This window comes from Sarcophilus harrisii, chromosome 4 (genome assembly GCF_902635505.1).
Source record: "Sarcophilus harrisii chromosome 4, mSarHar1.11, whole genome shotgun sequence".
NCBI lineage: Eukaryota > Metazoa > Chordata > Mammalia > Dasyuromorphia > Dasyuridae > Sarcophilus > Sarcophilus harrisii.
This window is the reverse complement of record NC_045429.1, coordinates 177,217,760-177,238,436: the sequence shown is the minus strand read 5'-3', so window position 1 is coordinate 177,238,436 and position 20,677 is coordinate 177,217,760.

Here is a 20,677-nt window from a genome sequence, read left to right as displayed (position 1 = left end):
CACAATTTGTATCTAATGGTAGCCATCTCTAGGGCAGAGGGGTGAGGGAAGAGGAAAAATTATATAATAATTTTATTATATATTTAAAAGGAATAGGAAGTTATTTCATGTACAATCATCTTTTCACCCCTATTCTACTATATTATGGAAATGCCTTTTATTTCTTAAATTTATATATATGGTAAGTTTATGTATATAAGAAATAAAACATAACATCCATGAAATGTATGATCAAAAAAGGCAAATTAAGTATTAAGTGGGAAAAAAAAATGTGACAGATGGAGCATATTGAAAGAATAAGCTGAAGTACTCCTTTGCCTTGCATAAATCCCCTAAGAAAGGTCTATGAGAGAACATAGGGCAGAACTGAAGAGGATTTAAAGCCACTTGTAGTCCTTTTTCCCACTAATCAAAAGTATCAGATTGATGGGATTATGAATCTACAGAAGTATGGGATAATGGAAGTATTTTAAAAGAATAACAAAAAGAGTAAGCAAAATGAAAGAAGCTTGGTTTTATGTGTGTGTGTGTGTGTGTGTGTGTGTGTTTTACCAAAAAAATGATTTTTGTTTAAGTTTGGAATAAAACAAATTTCTAAAAATTCAAGCAACTCAGGTCTCAAGTTTAAATATATGAAAATTTAATATTTCAGAGTCAAAGAGGTGCTTAGCTAGTACAAATTTGCATTTGATATAGATAACCCAGTAATAATAGCATAAGGATGGTTTATTCAGGTGACCCTATCAGGACCAACATGAAATCTTTTAAATTGTATCACAGATTCAGAGTTGGAAAGATGTCCCAGATGATTTAATCCAATCTTCATGTGAAACTTGAATCATTTCTAAAATGTCCTTGGAATACTACTCCTGAAATCACTTCCTATATCTTGTATTTGTTAATGCTAATTCCTCACCCGAAGCTAAAAAGAAATCTAATCTCTTTTTTATATACTAATCCCTTAAAGTTTGAGTAGCATTTGTACAGCTCTTCCTTTTACCCCCTACTGATCCATCTCTTGAAGCAAATCTTTCATTCCTTCAACTTCTCTATGCCTTTTTTCTTCCTGCAAAATATGAACAAATATATAAATACATATTTATTTGTTTATTTTTATAGTGATGTTTGAGCATTTTGGTAAAGTTTTTTTTTTTTCTGTCTCTAGGAATAAACTATATATTCTCAGAATGTTAGTTCTGCAATTCTGATTTTTTTTAAGTTGGCCCTTTTGAAAGAATAAATGCTAATATAATGCTCCTCTTCTCATTCATGTAAATAAGATTAATGATTATTTAATTGCATAATTAACTATTTAGACATATAAATCTTCCCGGTATATCATTTCATTATCATCATCACTCAAAGAAAGATGAGGGCAGAAACAGCAGAATTTTTTGTAGTCACATTTAATTTTTTCAATCAATGAAGTTTATGTATGGCAAATTCTGAAAATCAAAATAAGAACACATCTATATTATTACTTTGTAGATCTATGTGGAGTGTAGCATCTGTTACAGAATGCTAAAACTAGAAAAGATGTCAGAAATTGTTTGTTCCGTCATGTTTTATGAGTGAAGAAACAAAGTTTGTTTTACACATATGCAAATCACACAACCAGTAAAGCCTCCTCAAAAAGAACTGGTTGCCTCTAACTGCCAATCCAGTTGCTTTCTACTACTACTCTTTTCCTTTGTTATTTTCAGTCAATCAATCAATTCTAACGTTAAAAAAAAGTGGCAAATAATCTGAGGGTTAGCAATTCACATTAAGCTTGCTAATTTGAGACATGATTAGAAATAAGCTAAATATAAAGAATGATATATTGTTGAATATATGCGTTCCTTTAGACTTTAAAAATCACTTAAAATATAAGCATTTTTATTTTCTTTATATTCTTTGTTTTTCTTTCAAAATATTTCCATTTTCAAGCTTTGATTAAGTCAAACGAGTTCAGATCTTACCTCCATCACTTGTTAATTTTGTGATCTGGGCATGTCGTATATGTGCCTCAGGATACTACCTAGGATGTATCTACTAAAGTTGTAATCTGCACTGGTCAAGAGGCTTAGAAAAAAATTCATAGATCATGGGAAATTTTATTATTATATAGGGTTTTTTTTTAAATCTCTCTGTGTGTATATATGTTACAGTCTTAGATTTAACAAGAAAGTATTCTTTGAATTACTTGCAATTTAGATTTATTTTTTCTTTTGAGATTCTATGATTCACAACCACATACTATCTATGGGAAATAGTTTAATAATCATTTTGAGATTGCCCATGATTTTCACGGGATTATAGAGAACCAAACTGGAAGGGAACACAGAGATAATTTAGTTAAATGCTCTCTTTTCACACAATAAAAATATTTAAGGTTTATAGAGATTAAGAATTAACATAATGGACAGAATTGGTAAGAGCAGATGTGAGTTCTGAACTCAGTCAGGTCCTTTAATTCCAAATCTAAGGCAATTTCCCCAATTTTCAGCAATTTCTTCTGGTTATTGTACTTTAAATGAGCAAAGATAAATTCTTTTTTTAAAAAATGCAACATTTCTATAACAAATTTCTTCATGTGATCAACAATTTGTATTTTGAATCTTATGTTAAAAGTAACCTTGCTAAAGAAGTTCTTTTCTATCTGTTTCCATTTTAGGAGCCTCAAGTTTTTTCCTAGTTTCTCTGACGTGTACCTGAAATAACATTTTGATTTGCACTTTTGGTTTATACTTTTGTTCTTATTTTTCTAAATATCAAAATGTCACTTCCCATTTCTCAAACTAATTAGATATTTTCTACTTTAAATTTTTAATGGAGAAGATTTATTTAGCTCTATAAAATTTGCAAAGTACATTACTTACAGTACCTTCATTTTTGTCTCACTGCAACACTGAGAGGCAGCTTTACTAAACAGGTTTTAACTCCATTCAGGAACAGAAACTCAGAGAAATTAAAATTACTTGCCTCTGGTAACACTATTATAAGGGAAAGACATGATTTGAGACCAAAATCTCCTGATTTTTAAGTACAGTAATCCATTCACAACTGCAGCATGTAAGAAATATCACTAGCCAACATCTAATAAGATACAGATGGGACTATTTTCAAGGAATTTAGATTATATTAACAAATAATCTTTTTTTTAATTTTAGTTTTTATCTTTTTATTTTTTTATTAAAGTTTTTTATTTTCAAATATATTCATGGATAATTTTTCAACACTGGCCCTTGCAAAATCTTGTGTTCCAAAATTTCCTCCCTTCTCCTACCCCTCCCCTAGATGGCAAGTAATCCAATATATGTTAAAGGTCTTGCTGTGCAAGAAAAATAAGATCAAAAAGGGAAAAAATGAAAAAGAAAACAAAATGAAAGCAAACACCAAAAAAAAGAAAATATCATTTTCTAATCTACACTCAGTTTCCTCAATCCTTTCTCTGGCATTAACAAGGAATCTTAATAGTTGAAGCTTAAAAAGTTGGGGAATCTAAATTATCTGATTTAGTTCTATTTTTTGATTGATTCCTTTACTCCCTCATAGTCTATTCACATTTTTAGCCTAGCTAACATTAACAAAAACTCTTGTTAAATTTTTCATTTAAAGCAAAGAGCTCTTAATTTCAGTCAGTGGCCCTCTCTCACTTTTTATTTTCCTTGACCCCTGCATCACTTGCTATTGATGATCATCCTTTTCTTCTTGATCCTCTTCTCTCCTTTAGCTCTCTTGAGGTCATGCTGGTTCTTTAATCTTTAATTTGTTAATTATTTAAATTCAATAACTTAATCTTTGATATCTTCTTCTTCTTCTTTACCAATTTACTTTGGTTTCTTTTCCCACAAAGTGTAGATGTAGGCAACATCTACAATTCTGTTGTTTGGTTTTATTGTTTTCTCTTTTTACAATCTCAAGCTTTCTTATTTCCTTTTTATTACTTTATTTATTATTACTTCAGAATCTCATTACATCTCTTCAGAATTATTTTGATATCTTCCCAGGTTCTTTCTCTTTACTCTCTTTTCTCCCCTTACAATCCAAATATAGTTTTGCTCATTCTACTCCACTGCCACAAATTCTTCAGTAGTTTTTCATTGCCTAATGTTCAAACTCTTTAATACAATAATAAAGGTAACCACCAAGGTCATCACTTAGGTGGGTAGATGTTGGAATATTTACAAACTGTTAAGCCATTAAAGTTGATAGAGACAATAGTTATCTAATTTAGCATGGTTCAATATGATTGATTTGATCTTAGAAGGAGATATTTTGGGCCAGAACTTGAAACAAAGTACTAAGTACAACTGATAGAAACGATGCTTGTGTTCACACCTTTAGAGAGCTCATAGAAGCAAGAAATATTTAAGTACTCATTGGAGTTCACATGTCTGGGAGATTTCACGGTTTAGAAAGAGATATCTGAATTCACACCTCCCTTGAAGCTCTTAGGGCCAGAGAGCACTCTGGGGAGATATCCCACAATCCCACTCTCGGAGAAGCAGAATAAATACAGCTCCAGTGAGCCACTTGGGAGTGTTACTTGGGAACATTCCCAGGGGTTAGAGAGGAGCACTCTTGGAGGAAGCCCACAAGCCCTCTGTCTGAGGCAAGAGATATTCATTGCATCTTCCACCTTGGTGCTGGCTGGAGGCTGAAGAAAGCAGAGGCAGAAGCCAAGTACAAAGCTGCAAGAGCTCTTGGAACCAAGCAGAGATAGGCCTGAACTAACCAGGCTATATTGAAGAACACAATAAAAAATCTGAACTTTTATCAGCTGGCTGCGATTTTGGAGTAATTATTTACTTGTAACTGAAACTAAGACTGCCTCCATATAACCTCCCAGAGAAATCTACTTTCTCCCAGAGAGAACTATTATTATTTTAAAGAAGAAAAAACACCAACAGGTAAAGTCTTTGATTTGAAGCCATAGCTACTTTGAAAAACAGTTGTATTTCATTTTGATACTTTTAAGTACATCGTGTAGTACCTTTGGCCCTTGGTTTTCTCATCTGCAAAATGGGAATGATGACACTCGTATTACTAATTGTAGAGAACTAACATGAAATTAAAATGAGATAGGCATTGAAATCATTAAATACGTTTATACTATTTAAAACATTCACTATTGTTGCTATCTATGAAGGTTTTGTCACCTTCAAATATAAGAGACCCATTGATTTATCATTATTGATACTTTAAAAAAATCTACACTGTAATATTCTGGCTCACTGAGATCTTGTGTTTTGCTTAGATGTAAGGTTTGCTTTTTGGCATATTAGCTTTATTCTTCACTCCCAACTGCAGCTATCCACAACATATATCCTATGTTCCACTCAAAATTTTTGTTCAATTCTGTTCAACAATTCATGACCCATTTTGGAAGTTTTCTTCACAGACAAAAAAATAAAAAAATCCAGACCATTTTATAGACGAGAAATTGAAACAGAGTTAAAACAACTATCTCAGAATCACACAATTAATGTCTGAGACCAGACTTAAACTCATGAAGATGTCTTCCTGATTCCAAGCTCAGTCTTTTCTCCACCTGGTTTCCCTTCAAACTAAAATACTCATTCATGAAACTTGCACTTCATTTTTTCTGTGATTTCTGGTTTTCCTTAGACTATTCCTTTTCCTTAAAAGATTCCTTTACCATATCTCTGCTTGTAGAAAACCTATCTATATTTTAAGATCCAAATAATATTGTTTCCTTCTTTAATCTTCCTGTCTTTAAGATTTATTTGTATTTTCTTCTGACAATTATAACATATTACTTTCTTATCACAATGATATTTGTACAAAATTTAGATTTTCTTCTAGATTGTGACCTCCCTGACATCAAGGATAATGTCTTATTCATCTCTGTGTAACTCAGAGAAATACTACTACAATTATACTACTACTACTACTACCACCACCACTGCTAGTATTACTACCACTACTACTACTACTATTAAATACAATTTATATACCACTTTAAAGTTTGTAAACATTTTATATATGTTGTCTCTTTTGGTCCTATATCAATCCTATGCAGTACAATTGAGGAACCTGAAGCTGAAAAGGATAAATAACTTACCAAGGAACAAACACTAAGCTTATACGGCTAGATCTGAATTTGGGCTTTTTGATGATTTGGGATAACTACATAGCACAGTAGATAAAGTATTATGCTTGGAATTAGAAAGATTCATATCCCTGTGTTTAAATCTCGTCTAAAACACTTACTAGCTATATGATCCTGGGTTAGTCTTTTGGCCTCTGACACTTCTGAGCTAAGTGATCCTGAGCAAGTCACTTTTTTTTGCTTTAATTTCCTCTTCTATAAAATGAGCAGGAGAAGGAAATGGCAAAGCACTCTAGTATATTTGCTAAGAATACCTCAAATGGCTTAACAGAGAGTTTGACACAATTGAAAACAACTGAAAAACAATAAGAATTTTACTTACTCTAATTCCAATGTTCTACCTACTACACTACCTAACTACCACAGACTTAAACAGGATAAATTCTCAATAAATGTCTTTTAAATGAATAACCAACTTAATACTTTATATGATGCTAGTGAAGCGATAACCTATGACATGAAATTCAAAGAATCATGGACTCAAAGCTAGAAGGGATCTGGTCCAAACTGAGGTACAATGAAATCAATTGATCCTGCATCAATCAGGATCCTGCATTTATTAAATCTGAATGAGGATTTAAACTTATTCTTTTTGATTCTACATTTGCTTCATTTTCTACTGTAAAGAAGTCTTAATTCTCACTTAGATTATTAACTTCTAAGTGAGAAATGTGTGCATTTGTCAGTTTCTCTGAATGAATAAGTAAATAAATAAAATGTTAAGTGAATACTGTGTGCTAAGCACTATGCTTACATCATCACCTGTATATTCATTTTCTGTCTCCTAGACACATCACAACACTCAATTAAAACTAGTAAGCACAGTAGCAAATTAACATTTAGTATTTCACACATAATAACTAACAGTATGGAAATAAGGTGATATACAATATTTAACTAATCTTCAATTTAAATTGGACAAATCATACCATATTTCTGATTACTCTACATAAAATGAAGAGGTTGGATTAGGGAAAAAAAAAACTTTAAAGTCATTTTTAGTTTTAATATTGAGTGATTCTTTGAATTAGCTACTTTTTTTCTGATAGCACAAAACTATATTACATATATGCATATATATGTACATTTCTACGTAGTCTTCTACTTTTAAGTAAAACTGAAGCTCATCATCAAGTGAACTACACAGTTAATTATAACAACAATTTTCTAAGATCATCTCCTAAATCCTAGAAGGGGACAATTTTGTTTGGTGAAGGAACTACTCATGCTCATAAAATTATAGATCTTTGAGGTACTGAAATATATAAAGCATTTATAGTCTGATGAACCTCAAAGACTTCTATTTACATTTAATTCCACATAACTTTACTATTTAAGGGAGAGAGTGGGTCAACCTCAAAATAATTTAAACTAAACTCAGCAAAAATGGACTTCTGCTAAACTTTTGGTGAACATTTTTGAAAAATTACAATTAAATTGTATAAAACCCTTTTTCTGCTGCCTCTTATGAATGGAATGAAGCTGCAACATCCAATAGAATGAATGAGGAAAATGCAAGACAGATGGCTCCAAATGGATTAACTTTAAATTCCTTTTATGGTTTCAGTCATTGCCATTTCTCTGTATTCTTCTTTCCCTAGCTTGAATTGCCAATACTTATTTCCTCATGAGTGAAAATTATAAGCCCACCTACTGACCTAAATACATGTCACTTTTATAGTTCTGTATTCACATACTTTCCCATCAACCTCTGGAAGCAGTTCATTTCTGCTTCCTGTGTGTTGTCTGCATTGTCTAGAAAATCATTAAATCTCCTATTGCAGTCCTTCACTCTCAAATTGCCTTTGTAAGACCCAACAAATAGGATCCAACAGCTATTAGTCTCTAATTTCATTTCTGAAATTGTCACACTTGAACTTCACATGATTGCACAGATGTGAATCCTGTTCATTATTTCCTCTATAACCATCGTGGTATGTATTCCCAATTCCCAAGCTGAAACTGAGCCTTGTATTCTCAAATTTTACTGGGGTACTTTGTCTTAGTCTCTCCTTTGTTCTTCCTATATCCTTTTCCATGCTTTTAGTTTTGGATATATCATGTCCTCCATGTTGGATCATAAATTTTTTGACATCAAGATTGTGATTTTTTTTTTTTGGTCTTTGATATCTCCTAGCATAAAATAAGAGCACATAATAGAAGTTTAATAAATATTTGTTTAATTGAATTAAATTTATTCATTCACATTATTATTTATGTGAAAAAAGAATCTCAAAACTAAAACAATATCTTCTATATTTTAGTTGCTTTATTTTTGAGGAGTGAACCAACAACATTTAGAATTTAGGATTAAGATATAACTATATCACTATTAATCACACATTGCCATTTTTGCTGCTTATTATATACTATAGGTTTACAGGATTGACGATTTAAAGTTGGGAAACAACCTTAAAGATTATTATAACCAAAATCTCTTATTTTATAGATTAGGGAATTGAGGCTGAGAGATTAAATGAATTGTCTAAGATTATGCCCAGGTACCTTTGTTTCTAAATTCAGTGTTTTCCTGCTTCAACATATTCAATCAATATTGCAGAGTGAAATAGATAGCAAGAATTTGGGTTGTACTTCTAGGAGTCAAGATGGTAGAGTAAATAGTAAAGCATCATAACTCTCCATAAAATAGTATTTCAAAACAAATTCTGAAACAGCAGAACCAGCAAAAACAAAAAACAAAAAAACTAGGGGGAATATTTTAGCCCAAGAAACTTGGAAGATTGGTAGGAAAGGGTACCCTGGTAAAAGGGGAGCACAGTCTAGGATAGGGAGCATCCCAGAAAGCCAAAAGCAAGACAGCTCCACCTTACAAATTGACAGGAGCTTCTGAATCCCACAGACAAAAGCCAACAAAAGGACTCCCCAATATACCTTAGCAAAGCCAGTGGAATGGCAGCCTCTAGCTCCAAGAACCATTGCAATATTTCAGTGTATCCCTGACAAACAGGCAATTTTCAGGAGCTAGACCTCCATGTGCTTCTGCATAGTCCAAGGAAAATGCAGAAATACCTCACTGGAAAATGCCAGAAATACCTGGCATCAATACATGCCAGATGCCAATACTAAAACCTCAGGTCAGCACCAGGTAAGCTGCCAGAGTCCTGTGGGCTTCAACTTTACCAGACATCTCTCAATCCACTCCTTGGCACACCCCCTGACATGAAGGTCATCTGTGGGCCTCAGAGCAACTGTATTATAACACTGGGTAAATAGCTAGAGCCTGCAACCTTTGGCACAAGAAACATGAGATAGGATCCCTTTCACTTTGACAGCAGAGCTCAAATTTAAAAGAAAAGTTCAATAAAGATGAGCAAAAAACAAAAAGAAGAATCTGACCATAGAAAGTTAATATGGTGACAGAGAAGATAAAGACACAAACTCAGAAAATGACAACAATATCAAAACATCTGTAAGCAAACCCCCAAAGAAAAACAAGGAATAACTCAAACCCAGAAATAAGAGTTCAAAAAGAACTTTAAAATCCAAGAAGAGAGACAAAAGAAAAATAGGCATAAAAAGGAGAGTGTTGTGAGAAAAAGTGGAAAAAAAAGTGAACAGCTTGGAAAAAGAAAACAACTTCTTTAAAGATATAATTAGCCAAATGGAAAAGGAGGTGTACAGCCTAACTGAGGAAAATAATTCCTTTTTTAAAAATTTATTTATTTTTATTTATTATAATAACTTTTTATTGACAGAACCCATGCCAGGGTAATTTTTTTTTTTTACAATATTATCCCTTGTACTTACTCACTTCTATTCCGATTTTTCCCCTTCCTCCTTTCACCCCCTTCCCTAGATGGCAAGCAGTGCTATATATGTTGAATATGTCGCAGTATATCCTAGATACAATATATGTGTGCAGAACCAAACAGTTTTCTTGTTGCACAGGGAGAATTGGATTCAGAAGGTAAAAATAACCCAGGAAAACAAAAATGCAAACAGTTTACATTCATTTCCCAGTGTTTTTTCTTTGGGTGTAGCTGCTTCGGTCCATCATTGATCAATTGAAACTGAATTAGGTCTCTTTGTCAAAGAAATCCACTTCCATCAGAGTACATCTTCATACAGTATCGTTGTTGACATATATAATGATCTCTTGGTTCTGCTCATTTCACTTAGCATCAGTTCATGTAAGTCTCTCCAAGCCTCTCTGTATTCATCCTGCTGGTCATTTCTTACAGAACAATAATATTCCATAACATTCATATACCACAATTTACCTAACCATTCTCCAATTGATGGGCATCCATTAATTTTCCAGTTTCTAGCACTACAAACAGGGCTGCCACAAACATTTTTGGCACATACAGGTCCCTTTCTCTTCTTTAGTATCTCCTTGGGGTATAAGCCCAGTAGCACTGCTGGGTCAAAGGGTATGCACAGTTTGATAACTTTTTGGGCATAATTCCAGATTGTTCTCCAGAATGGTTAGATTCGTTCACAACTCCACCAACAATGTATCAGTGTCCAAGTTTTCCCGCATCCCCTCCAACAATCATCATTATTTTTTCCTGTCATCTTAGCCAATCTGACAGATGTGTAGTAGTATCTCAGAGTTGTCTTAATTTGCATTTCTCTGATTAATAATGATTTGGAACACTCTTTCATATGAGTGGTAATAGTTTCAATTTCATCATCTGAAAATTGTTCATATCCTTTGACCATTTGTCAATTGGAGAATGGTTTGGGAAAACAATTCCTTAAAAGTTAAATTTGGGCAAGTAGAAACTAATTATTCTATGAAACATCAACAATCAATCAGAGAAATTCAAAAGAATGAAAAAATAGAAGAAAATGTAAAATACTACAGAGGAACAATCCAGGAGAGACAATATCAAAAACACTGGTCTACTTGAAAGGTGTAATAAAAAGAGAACTTTGTCAGCATCTTTCAATAAATGATCAAGGGAAACTTCCCTGAAATCCTGGAACCAGGGGTAGGATAGGCATCGAAAGAATCCCCTAATCACTTTAAAAAAGAGATCCAAAGATCTTTTGGGAAGAGATGAAAAATCTCTTGGGAAGAATGAAAAACTCCAAGAAACATTATCGCCAAATTTCAGAACTATTAGGTCAAGGTAAAAATACTGCAAGTAGTCAAAAAGAAGCAATTCAACTATGGAGGAGACAATTAGTGTTATTCAGGACACAGAAGCTGCAACATTAATGGATCAAAGGTCATAGAACATGATATTATGGAAAGCAAGGAACAAGGCTAAAAACTTAGTGAAATTAAACATGATTCTTTAAGAGAGAAAAATGTCATTCAATTAAAAAATAAAGATTTCAAACTCTCATAAGGGGAAAATCAGAACTGAACAAAGAAATTTTTCACCAATATTAAGACTCAAAAGTACTCTTAAAAGGGAAAATGGGGAAAGAAAATATGAGGAACACAGTGGAACCAATACATCCTTATATGGGAAGATGATACTTGTAATTCTTAAAAATTGTACCAATAACAGTATAGCTGGAAGGAATATATATAGACTATGGGTAAGGGTATAAGGTGAATCTGAGGGAATGAAAAAAATAATTAAAGGATGAGAAAGAGGTGTAGACTGGGTACAGAAAGAAGAAACAGAAACATAGAAAGAGGTCAATTATTTTACATGATGAGGCACAAAAAAACCTAATACAGTAGAAGGAAAGATGGGAAGGTAGTTTATAGATATCGCTTGAATCATAGAAGGAATAATATATATTCAGTTGAATATAGAAATCTATCTTACCCCATAGGAAAGTAAAAGGGAAGCAGATTAAGTAAAAGGCAGGGGTTGGAAAAAATTGATAGAAGAGAGGGAAGACTGGGGGAGGCAGTAGACAGAAGCAAAATACTTGAGATGGAAAGAAGATAAACAGAAAAAAATGGGATGGAGAGAAATATACAGTAATCTGTATTCATATTCAGAGAATATGAATGTGATGAACCATTGTGAATATGAATGGGATGAACTATTCTATAAAATAGAAGCAGAAAAAGTAGATAAAAAAATTGGAATCCTTCAATATGATGTTTACAAGAAATACTTGAAGCAGAGAGACACACACAAAGTAAGATAAGATGCTGGAGCAGAATCAATTATGCTTTAGCTGAAGTTAAAAAAAAAATAGGTGGTGTTCACAATCCTGATCTCAGTCAAAGCAAAAGCAAAAATGACCTAAATAACAGAGGTAATGAAAAAATTACATCTTGCTAAACAACAAAGCAATATCAGTACTAAAAATATATACACCAAGTGATATAGCATCCAAATAATTAAAGAAGAATAGATTACATATAGACACATTACTAAATTATCATACTAATCATGTGCTTAATAAACCCCAAAACATCAATCTTTGTGTTAAGAATTAACTATTTGACAAAAATGTTGGAAAAACGAGACAATAGGACACAACCAAGATATATTCCAACATCTCACTATATATATCAAAATAAAAATGGGTACATGATTTAGAGAAGTGCTCTAATTGATTATGGAAATGAAAATAAAAACAACTATGAGACACCATCTAACATCTATCAAATTGGCTACTATGACAGAAAAGGAAAATTATAAATGTTGGGGAAATGTAGGAAAACTGAGATACTAATGCAGGCAGTGGAACTGTGAACTGATCCATTCATTCTGGAGAGTAATTTGGAACTATATCCAAAGGCAACCAAATTGTATATACCCTTGAATACAGCAATACCATTACTAGTTCTGTATCCCAAAGAAATAATAAAAAAGGAAAAGGACACAATAGGACCTATGAATTCAAATTATCCAAAGATCCAAATCTAGTATGTATTTTAGAGCTCATCAGATTTCTCTACTTTATAGATGAAAAAATTTAGCTTTGGGGAAAGTAAATGAATTGACCATGGAAGAAAATATGAGGTGTAATTTGAACCCAAACCCTTAGATTCCAAATTCAATGTTCTTTTCACTTAATCTCCTGGAAACATTTATAGTACACCCAAAGGATCTATCTAGCAGTTTACAAGAACTTTGAGATTGGCATAGATGATTAATATATGTTTATTGATCAATAAGGATATAAAAAATAAAGGAGTCAAGGATCGAACTTTGGAGAAACATCACATTTAGGAAATAGGATGCTGAAGAGGATTTAGGGAAGGAAGATCCAGAGAAACAAAGACATTAAGGATGGTAGCAGTGAAAACAAACAAACAAACAAGGGTGGAAATAATTACTAGAAGAGTCAATCCACTAATGAAAAAATTTTAAGCACTGGCTAGTAATTAGACATTATGCTAAGGATTGGGTACATATGGAGAGACATATAAAAAAGTCCCTAACCTCACAGAGCTTAAATGATCCAAAAGGGAAAAAAAAACAAAACTATTGGTTCATGAAATATTTAAGTTTTGTAGTTTTAACTCCTGAAAAATTCTTCATTTATCTTCTCGGTTACCTTTTGGCTAAAATTTCTCTTAAATAACACACTGAAGTGTACAGATAATTGTCCATAGACTTAATTCCATAGAATTATTTTTTTTTTCTTCAAGGGAATTTAATCTACATTTAAAACTTGTCACCTTAAAAGCTCTCACTACTCAATGTTTTAACCTGGGAATGGATTTAATTTATTAATTGTGACTGTAATCTCTTCACCCAAGGCAATGAGAAGAGGAAGACCTTGGCCAAAAGCTACTCATTCCTTAGAATAACTGAGATTTGTGTTTAAATAACAAATGAAGAGACAATGAGAAGTTTGTTTTCCTCTCTACTTCCTCATTTTGGTGGGAAATCTGTTAAGATTCTTTAAGTAGATAATACAGGAAACTATGGTTTCCCTTTTCCTTCCAAGCAAATTGTGGAATGAGAGATGAAAAGTTTCAATAATAATGTTATTATCATTTGAATTTCCCCAGGGATTAAAATTGATGAAATTGATGATGATGAAAAAAAATGAGATCTACTTTTCTCTTTTGATTTCCCAATTGACTGGCAAACAATTGTGATTTTAGTATAAATTTATCTCTTTTCAGTAAGTGTTGCAGATTGGAATAGTTAGGGAAATGTCCCAGTTGTCTTTTCTAATAAATGTGCTTTAAATTAATATTTATTAAAGTCTGAAAATTCATAGCTTTCTGTTTTAAAAGAAGAGAGAATAAGAAGCCAAAACTATTAAAAGAAAAATTCTACTATGAATATGATGGGGTTCTAGTGGAAGCCAGAGAGTTGTAGAAATCCCCTTTTGGTTGAAGGAAGTCCTTCATGAAAGAATTCACAGACACAAAGAGTTTTAGATGGCAAAAATGGAAGCTTATTGTTGAATGAAAAGTCAGCTTTGCTAAGGACTGACTTCCTTGATGGCAAAGTCCTATTAGGGAAATGGAGGTTGGCATTGAGAAGAGAATGCCTTCTCAGCAGGCAAGGTCCCATTAACTATACCAAAGAGACAGAGCATGCTACTTTTGACCTTCTGCAAAGAAATGGGAGAGCAGAAATCTATTTATGGGTGGATCTTGGCAGGGGGCTGGGGGAAGTTTGAACTGATCAGACTAGGGTCTCCCAATTGAAATTACTTTGAAGGTTTTTTTCAGCCTGAATTTGAATGGAGATCCAGCTATCAATGGAGGTAATTTGCCTTAGAAATGGCCCAGTGTGAGAAGCTCTCTCTCACAGACTCCACAGAGCCTAGTAGTGTCAAGAATCAAAGGGGAGAGAATTTCAGAATGTTAATTTCAAAAGGGAACACAGTTTCATACCCCCATCAAATATATCTACATTTCTATACTGCATCAAATTTCTCTTTAAGGGAAACTGATTCAGAAGAGCAGATATAGTGGAGCCAACATGTACAAATTAAGCTTCATGGGGGTAGAGCCTGTTTAAGCCTTTGTCTTTGTATTCTCAATATAACACAAGCAGAGACACTTGAATGTAGTCACTAATATATTTTGGTTGTTTTGGATCAAGGCTTCCTGGATAAGGTGGCACTTGAGTTGGATTTTGAAGGGAAAGGGATGTATTTCAATAGGTAAAGATAGAGTATTAGACATCCATTCTATGCATTGTGGACAACATGAACAAAAATATGGAGACTAGAGTGACAAGATAAAAAGAGACATTATATTATATGAACATGTATCTTATTTTTATAAGTGAAAATAATGGAAAGTGGAAATTAATATAGATATAAATTCTAGGATAAGGACTTAATGATACTTCATTTGGTAGACAATGTAAAGTCATGGGAAATTTAATATTTTCAGTTAAGGATTTTTGTTTCTTTTTTAAGAAAAAAGGGAGGTAAAGACTGAGAGAATGAGAGAGAATTCATTACAGATTTTCTTGAGCCTTAAATCAATCAAGCAAAGAAGAAGAAAATAAACTTCTATTAAGTACCTACTATGTGTCCAGTGACTTCCATTTGAATTGTTTTAGGAAGATCCTGGATATTACTTGGTAAGATAAGATACTGGACATTGAGGTCTATTCTCAATCAGAACTGCCAAGCACTCAAATTCTACTACAGAGAACACAACTACTTGGCCAAGTAGACCAACTGCCAGACACATACTTACCTAAAAGACTATTTTAGCAAGAACTTCCACAAGGTAAGCACTCAGTTAGAGGTCAGAAGTGGTTACCAGGACACTCAATAGCTCTCTGAAGAACTGTGAGATATAGGAGACACTAACACAGACCTGCTCAATATGGCATTCTTACATTAAAGAAGGCATTGTGCTCTATGAGCAAAGCAGAATCACAGTAGCACAAAGGAAATGTAAGCATGCAAATTCTGAGATATCTCCATTCCAAATGTTCTAATAGAATACTTGTGCCCAACTTTTGGAAGTGCCTTCTGAACTCATGTTGGAGTGATCACCCATAGCCAAACACACTGTATCCTGACCCCAAAATTGTGATGTTCATGGCCATCTTTCAGAAACAAAGGATCAACCACACCTATGTGTTCAGCAGCATGGTAAGCACTGGTCAGAAAAACAAAATAGAAGCAAAACAGTCCCTACCCTCAAGGAACTCACATTCTAATAGTAAAAGAAGACATATAAAGTTAATAACACAGCTAATGAAGATTAAACTTAAAACTGTGTTAGGTATACATATAATATTATTTTTCTCCTAAAGTGCCCAATGTTATTATACATTTGCTAACATACCACTGCATGTTGTGATGATGTCATAGACATGGCTTGGAGTTTTAATTTTTCTTCATCTTTCTCCCCTCCTAAAGAATAAAGGAACAATAAAATAAGAAGCTTATAATGTTTGGGATTTTTAAATTTTGTGCTTTTGCCTAATCTTACTGTGTGGTGAACTCTTCAACAACATTGCCGTAAGTTAACAATCTTATCCACAGTTCTTCCTGTTTTAAGGAATAAAGCATTTATTCTATTGTAGTTGGACAACAAATACTACATAAAACTTTTAAAAACCCTAATTTTTCAAAAATGGCAATTTTTTATGTTTGAAAATTTGGTTCAAAACAAAAAAAGATATATTTACTTAAAACAAATGATATTTATTTTTAAAACAAAATGCCTTAGAAGGTTTAGTCCTTTTAAATTGGAAAAATTGAAAATAGATGTCAAGTTGGTTCCTTTGTTGAACATTTGGCAATTCTACACCTTTGTCTCTATATCTGTAATCTAAATCAGTTGTTTTTTCCTCTGTGGTAGAAAATATAAAATATTTTTCAATTTAACCAGACATATTTCCCAAATTAGCTTAAGTTTCCGTGTGTTAAAATACCTGGGAATATTTCTTCCTATAGGCATTGACAGTGCTTTACCCATCACATCTTCCCAGCAGGAACCTACGTGTATATCCGGACATAAGCAGGGAATATATATTCACTTAGTTTCCCATGCTCTGTGTCATCTATTGTTTGAAAAACAATTAGCTGGCAATGTATAAACCTCTGGAATAAAGCAGGCAACTGTGGCTCAGCACCTGCTAGGATTAGATGTGAGAAAATTGCCTAATTTTTGTAGAACAAAGTTTTCATCCTTTCTCAAACCTTATCTCCTTTGGTGACTGGAACAAGAAGGGGATATTTCTCATCCAGCTTCTTTATGTTATGAAAGGTAAATAAGATTTCTTACTGATCCAGAACCATTCTGCTCTCAAGTGTGCTTAGATTACCCTTTGAGACTTTAGAAATCAAGCACTCTAGTCTCATTGTACTGAGCAGATATTGTGGTTTAGCATCAGGGCTTTATACTTCCTCCATTAGAAATCCAAGTATATTCTGAGAAAACTCAGTGGAAAGGGACAGTAAACATTATTTGGGTAGTTAAGTAGTAATCATTGCTAGATGTATTAGAACTCTGAAAACAGGATCTCAGGAAAGTCACTTCATTTCATTTTCATTTTCTATCTTGGAAATGGAAGTGATATTACTTCTTACCTATATAACAAGAGTATTATGAGGAACAATTGCAAAATGTTGTGATGTTTATAGATATACTGCATTGGGAAGGAAAATCAGCATAGATTTAGCTCTGACTTGATAAGCAGCAGTAAGTTTTGTTTTCTTTCAAAAGGAGATAAATAAAAGACTAGCTATATCACATTTATAGTTGTGTAAATAACTAGCATATTTACATGAAATATTGAGCTCTATATAACCTCTAGTTTCTTAGCATAAGGGAAAGGCCATGGAGTGTTAAAAGAATATTTCCAAGTGAAAAAGAACTATAACATATAAAAGGGATCAGTGACTTCTCAAATCAGAAGCTGTATCCATAATCACCCAAGACTGAGACATCATGTCTTGAAAAAAAATAAGGTAGAAAGTAAAAACAATGGATTAACAAATACAACAATTAATGTGAGTCTCTATGTATCCTGTTCAAACCAGAGCAGGAAACTGAAAACCAAAATACCTTGAGACTGTTCTTGGAGCTTTTCCATTTTCTAACAAGGCCATTTTCAAGAGATTTCAGGGCCAAATAATTCTGTGTAAACACCTAATCAAGTAGGTGCTTCTAGAATATATATATATATTTTTTTTAAAATTCAAGTTCTTGGAAACTTACCGAATACTGATAATGGTTCCTCCCTTGTATGTAAAAATGGAAAATTTTAAATAAATAAATGTTAAATTTTCTCTTGCCTTGTAATACCTCTACTTTTTTTTACTTTCTTACATCTATTTCTCTCTTATCTTGCAATGCCAAGATATTAGTACAATTTTCTTCATTTAAATTTGTCAAATCTTCTGACAATTCTTGATTAAAATACTAAAAACTTATTAGTATAACATGGCTATTGAAATTTTCATTTTCCAATTACAAAATTATCTTCAGCCAAGCTGTTACTAAGGACTGGGTATGTTTACTATTCACAAAAATGACCAAGAAAATGAAGAGAATCTATTTTCTAAAATTCCATACAAGTGACAAAATGAGAGAGTAAGAGATAATAAAGATTCCCCCCCAAAAAAACCAAATAAGCAATTATAGGATCATAAGAAAATCAAAATAGGGATAAAAGGATTTATATAAAAAACAGGAATCATGCTCTTTTCTGCCCCTGAGAGACAATAGTTTCTCAGTTTCAAAAGAACAGTTTTGACCTAGAAGTTCCAGATTTTTTTGTAATAACTTGAGATTTACATACACTTTTATGAGGATTTGCAAGATGCAATATTTTGTTTTAGTCATTTTTAAATGATTCTTGAACTGTTGCCTTATAAAAAGTTCCTTTTCCCTAACAGATCTGGGATTTCATGACTCATCCTTCCTGTGAACTACGTTCTTCCTCTTCTCATAGGAACAATCGTTTTGGAGTAATTCTGTATGACCCCCCTATTTTATTTCTCTTTTCCTTCCTTTTTTTTCAAAACATGAATTTCCCTGAACAATTAATTTTGGGGCTCCAGTTCATCCTGAATATGACCATAAATGACATGGGAAATAGGCATTTTCCTTTTGTTAATAAAATTTGTCTCTATCATGGTGATTGAATATCATAGCTAGCTACCATCTAGAAAATCACAGCTTAAAAGTACTTTGCATATATTATTCCCCTTGAACCTTTCATTATCTTTGTGAGGTAAGAATTATTAATAATTTCCTTCCTCCATTTTGCAGATGAGGAAACTGAGATTCAAAGGAGTAAGTGTCAGAGGCAGGATTCAAACTTACCTTCCTGACTTCCTGACTTGAATGTTGCCTCTCAGTATCAATACATAAATACACATATACATAGTCATACATATGTATAGACAGACAATAAACACATACCTTTTTCTTATATTTAGGAACAAATTATATATAGGAACAAATCTTTTTCTAACATTAAAATAATATTCATAATTATCTTTTTTCCTTGTAATGATACTTAGAATTTTAAGTATCAAAAGCACTTCTTACATATTCATCAAGGGTGCCCTCATAAAATTTTTGCATAAATGGAAAAGTAGGCATATCAGTAGATAATTACTGATTTTTATTTTGATCACCTATTCCATATATTAAAGTCTATTTGTTTTCTATCTCTTTAGATATACATTAAGTTTCTCTGGTGAATTAGCACAGTGCCTAGCACACAGAGTAAGGGCTTAACAAATGTTCTGTCTATCTGTTATCTACTTATGTCTTCATCTATCTCTTCATCTAGCTCCATATTTAATATTTAAACTTTTAAAATTTCAAGTTGAGAAATGGTAAAGAGAGGGAAAAGTGGAAACAAATTCTGTTACATAAATTTTCACAACCCTAACAATTAGAAATATATTTTATCAGTCCTAAAACATAGTATAACCAGCCCTTCCTACAACATTACTCATTTTTGTTGATAAGACCATCCTCCTCCTACCTATCAGGTTTCCTTATTTATGACTATCTTTGACTCACTTTCATTTTGTTTACCTATTTAGAATAGTAGCCAACTCTATCTTGGCAAGATCTCTTGCATCCCATTATCTTCTCTCCACTCATCTCCCAGATACCCTAGCTTGGGCCCTTATTAACACTTTTCTTGACTGTTGGAGTAATCTTCTAAACTCATCTCCCTGCTTCTAATATCTATTTTTTCAATCTATCCTCCTTGTAGTTCTCAAATAATTTTAGGTACAGATTTGACTATATCACTCAAGAGCTCTTTGATCCAGTTACAACAGCCTTCTTTCTCATCCTCAAACAAGACACTCCCTCTCAGCACTGGGCATTTTCTCTGGCTGTTACCCATGCCTGTAATGCTTTCTCTCCTCCAATATGACTTCTCTGGCTTCCTTTAAACCTCAAATAATATTCCACTATTTACAGAAGCCTTCCTCAACCCCAACCCCTAGTAATTCTACTGCCTTTCCTCTGTTAATGATTTCCTATATATCCTACATATAGCTTGCTTGGTATATATTTATTTGCATGTTGTCACTCTATTCGATTATAAACTCCTTGAGGGCAGGAACTGTCTTTTGCCTTTATTTGTATCACTAGCACTTAGTACAGTGTCTGCTATATAGTAGGCCCTTAATAAATGTTTGTTGATTGACCAGTTAAGAAGCTTATAGTATTCCTCTCCCTCCACATTCTTAAAGGATGGT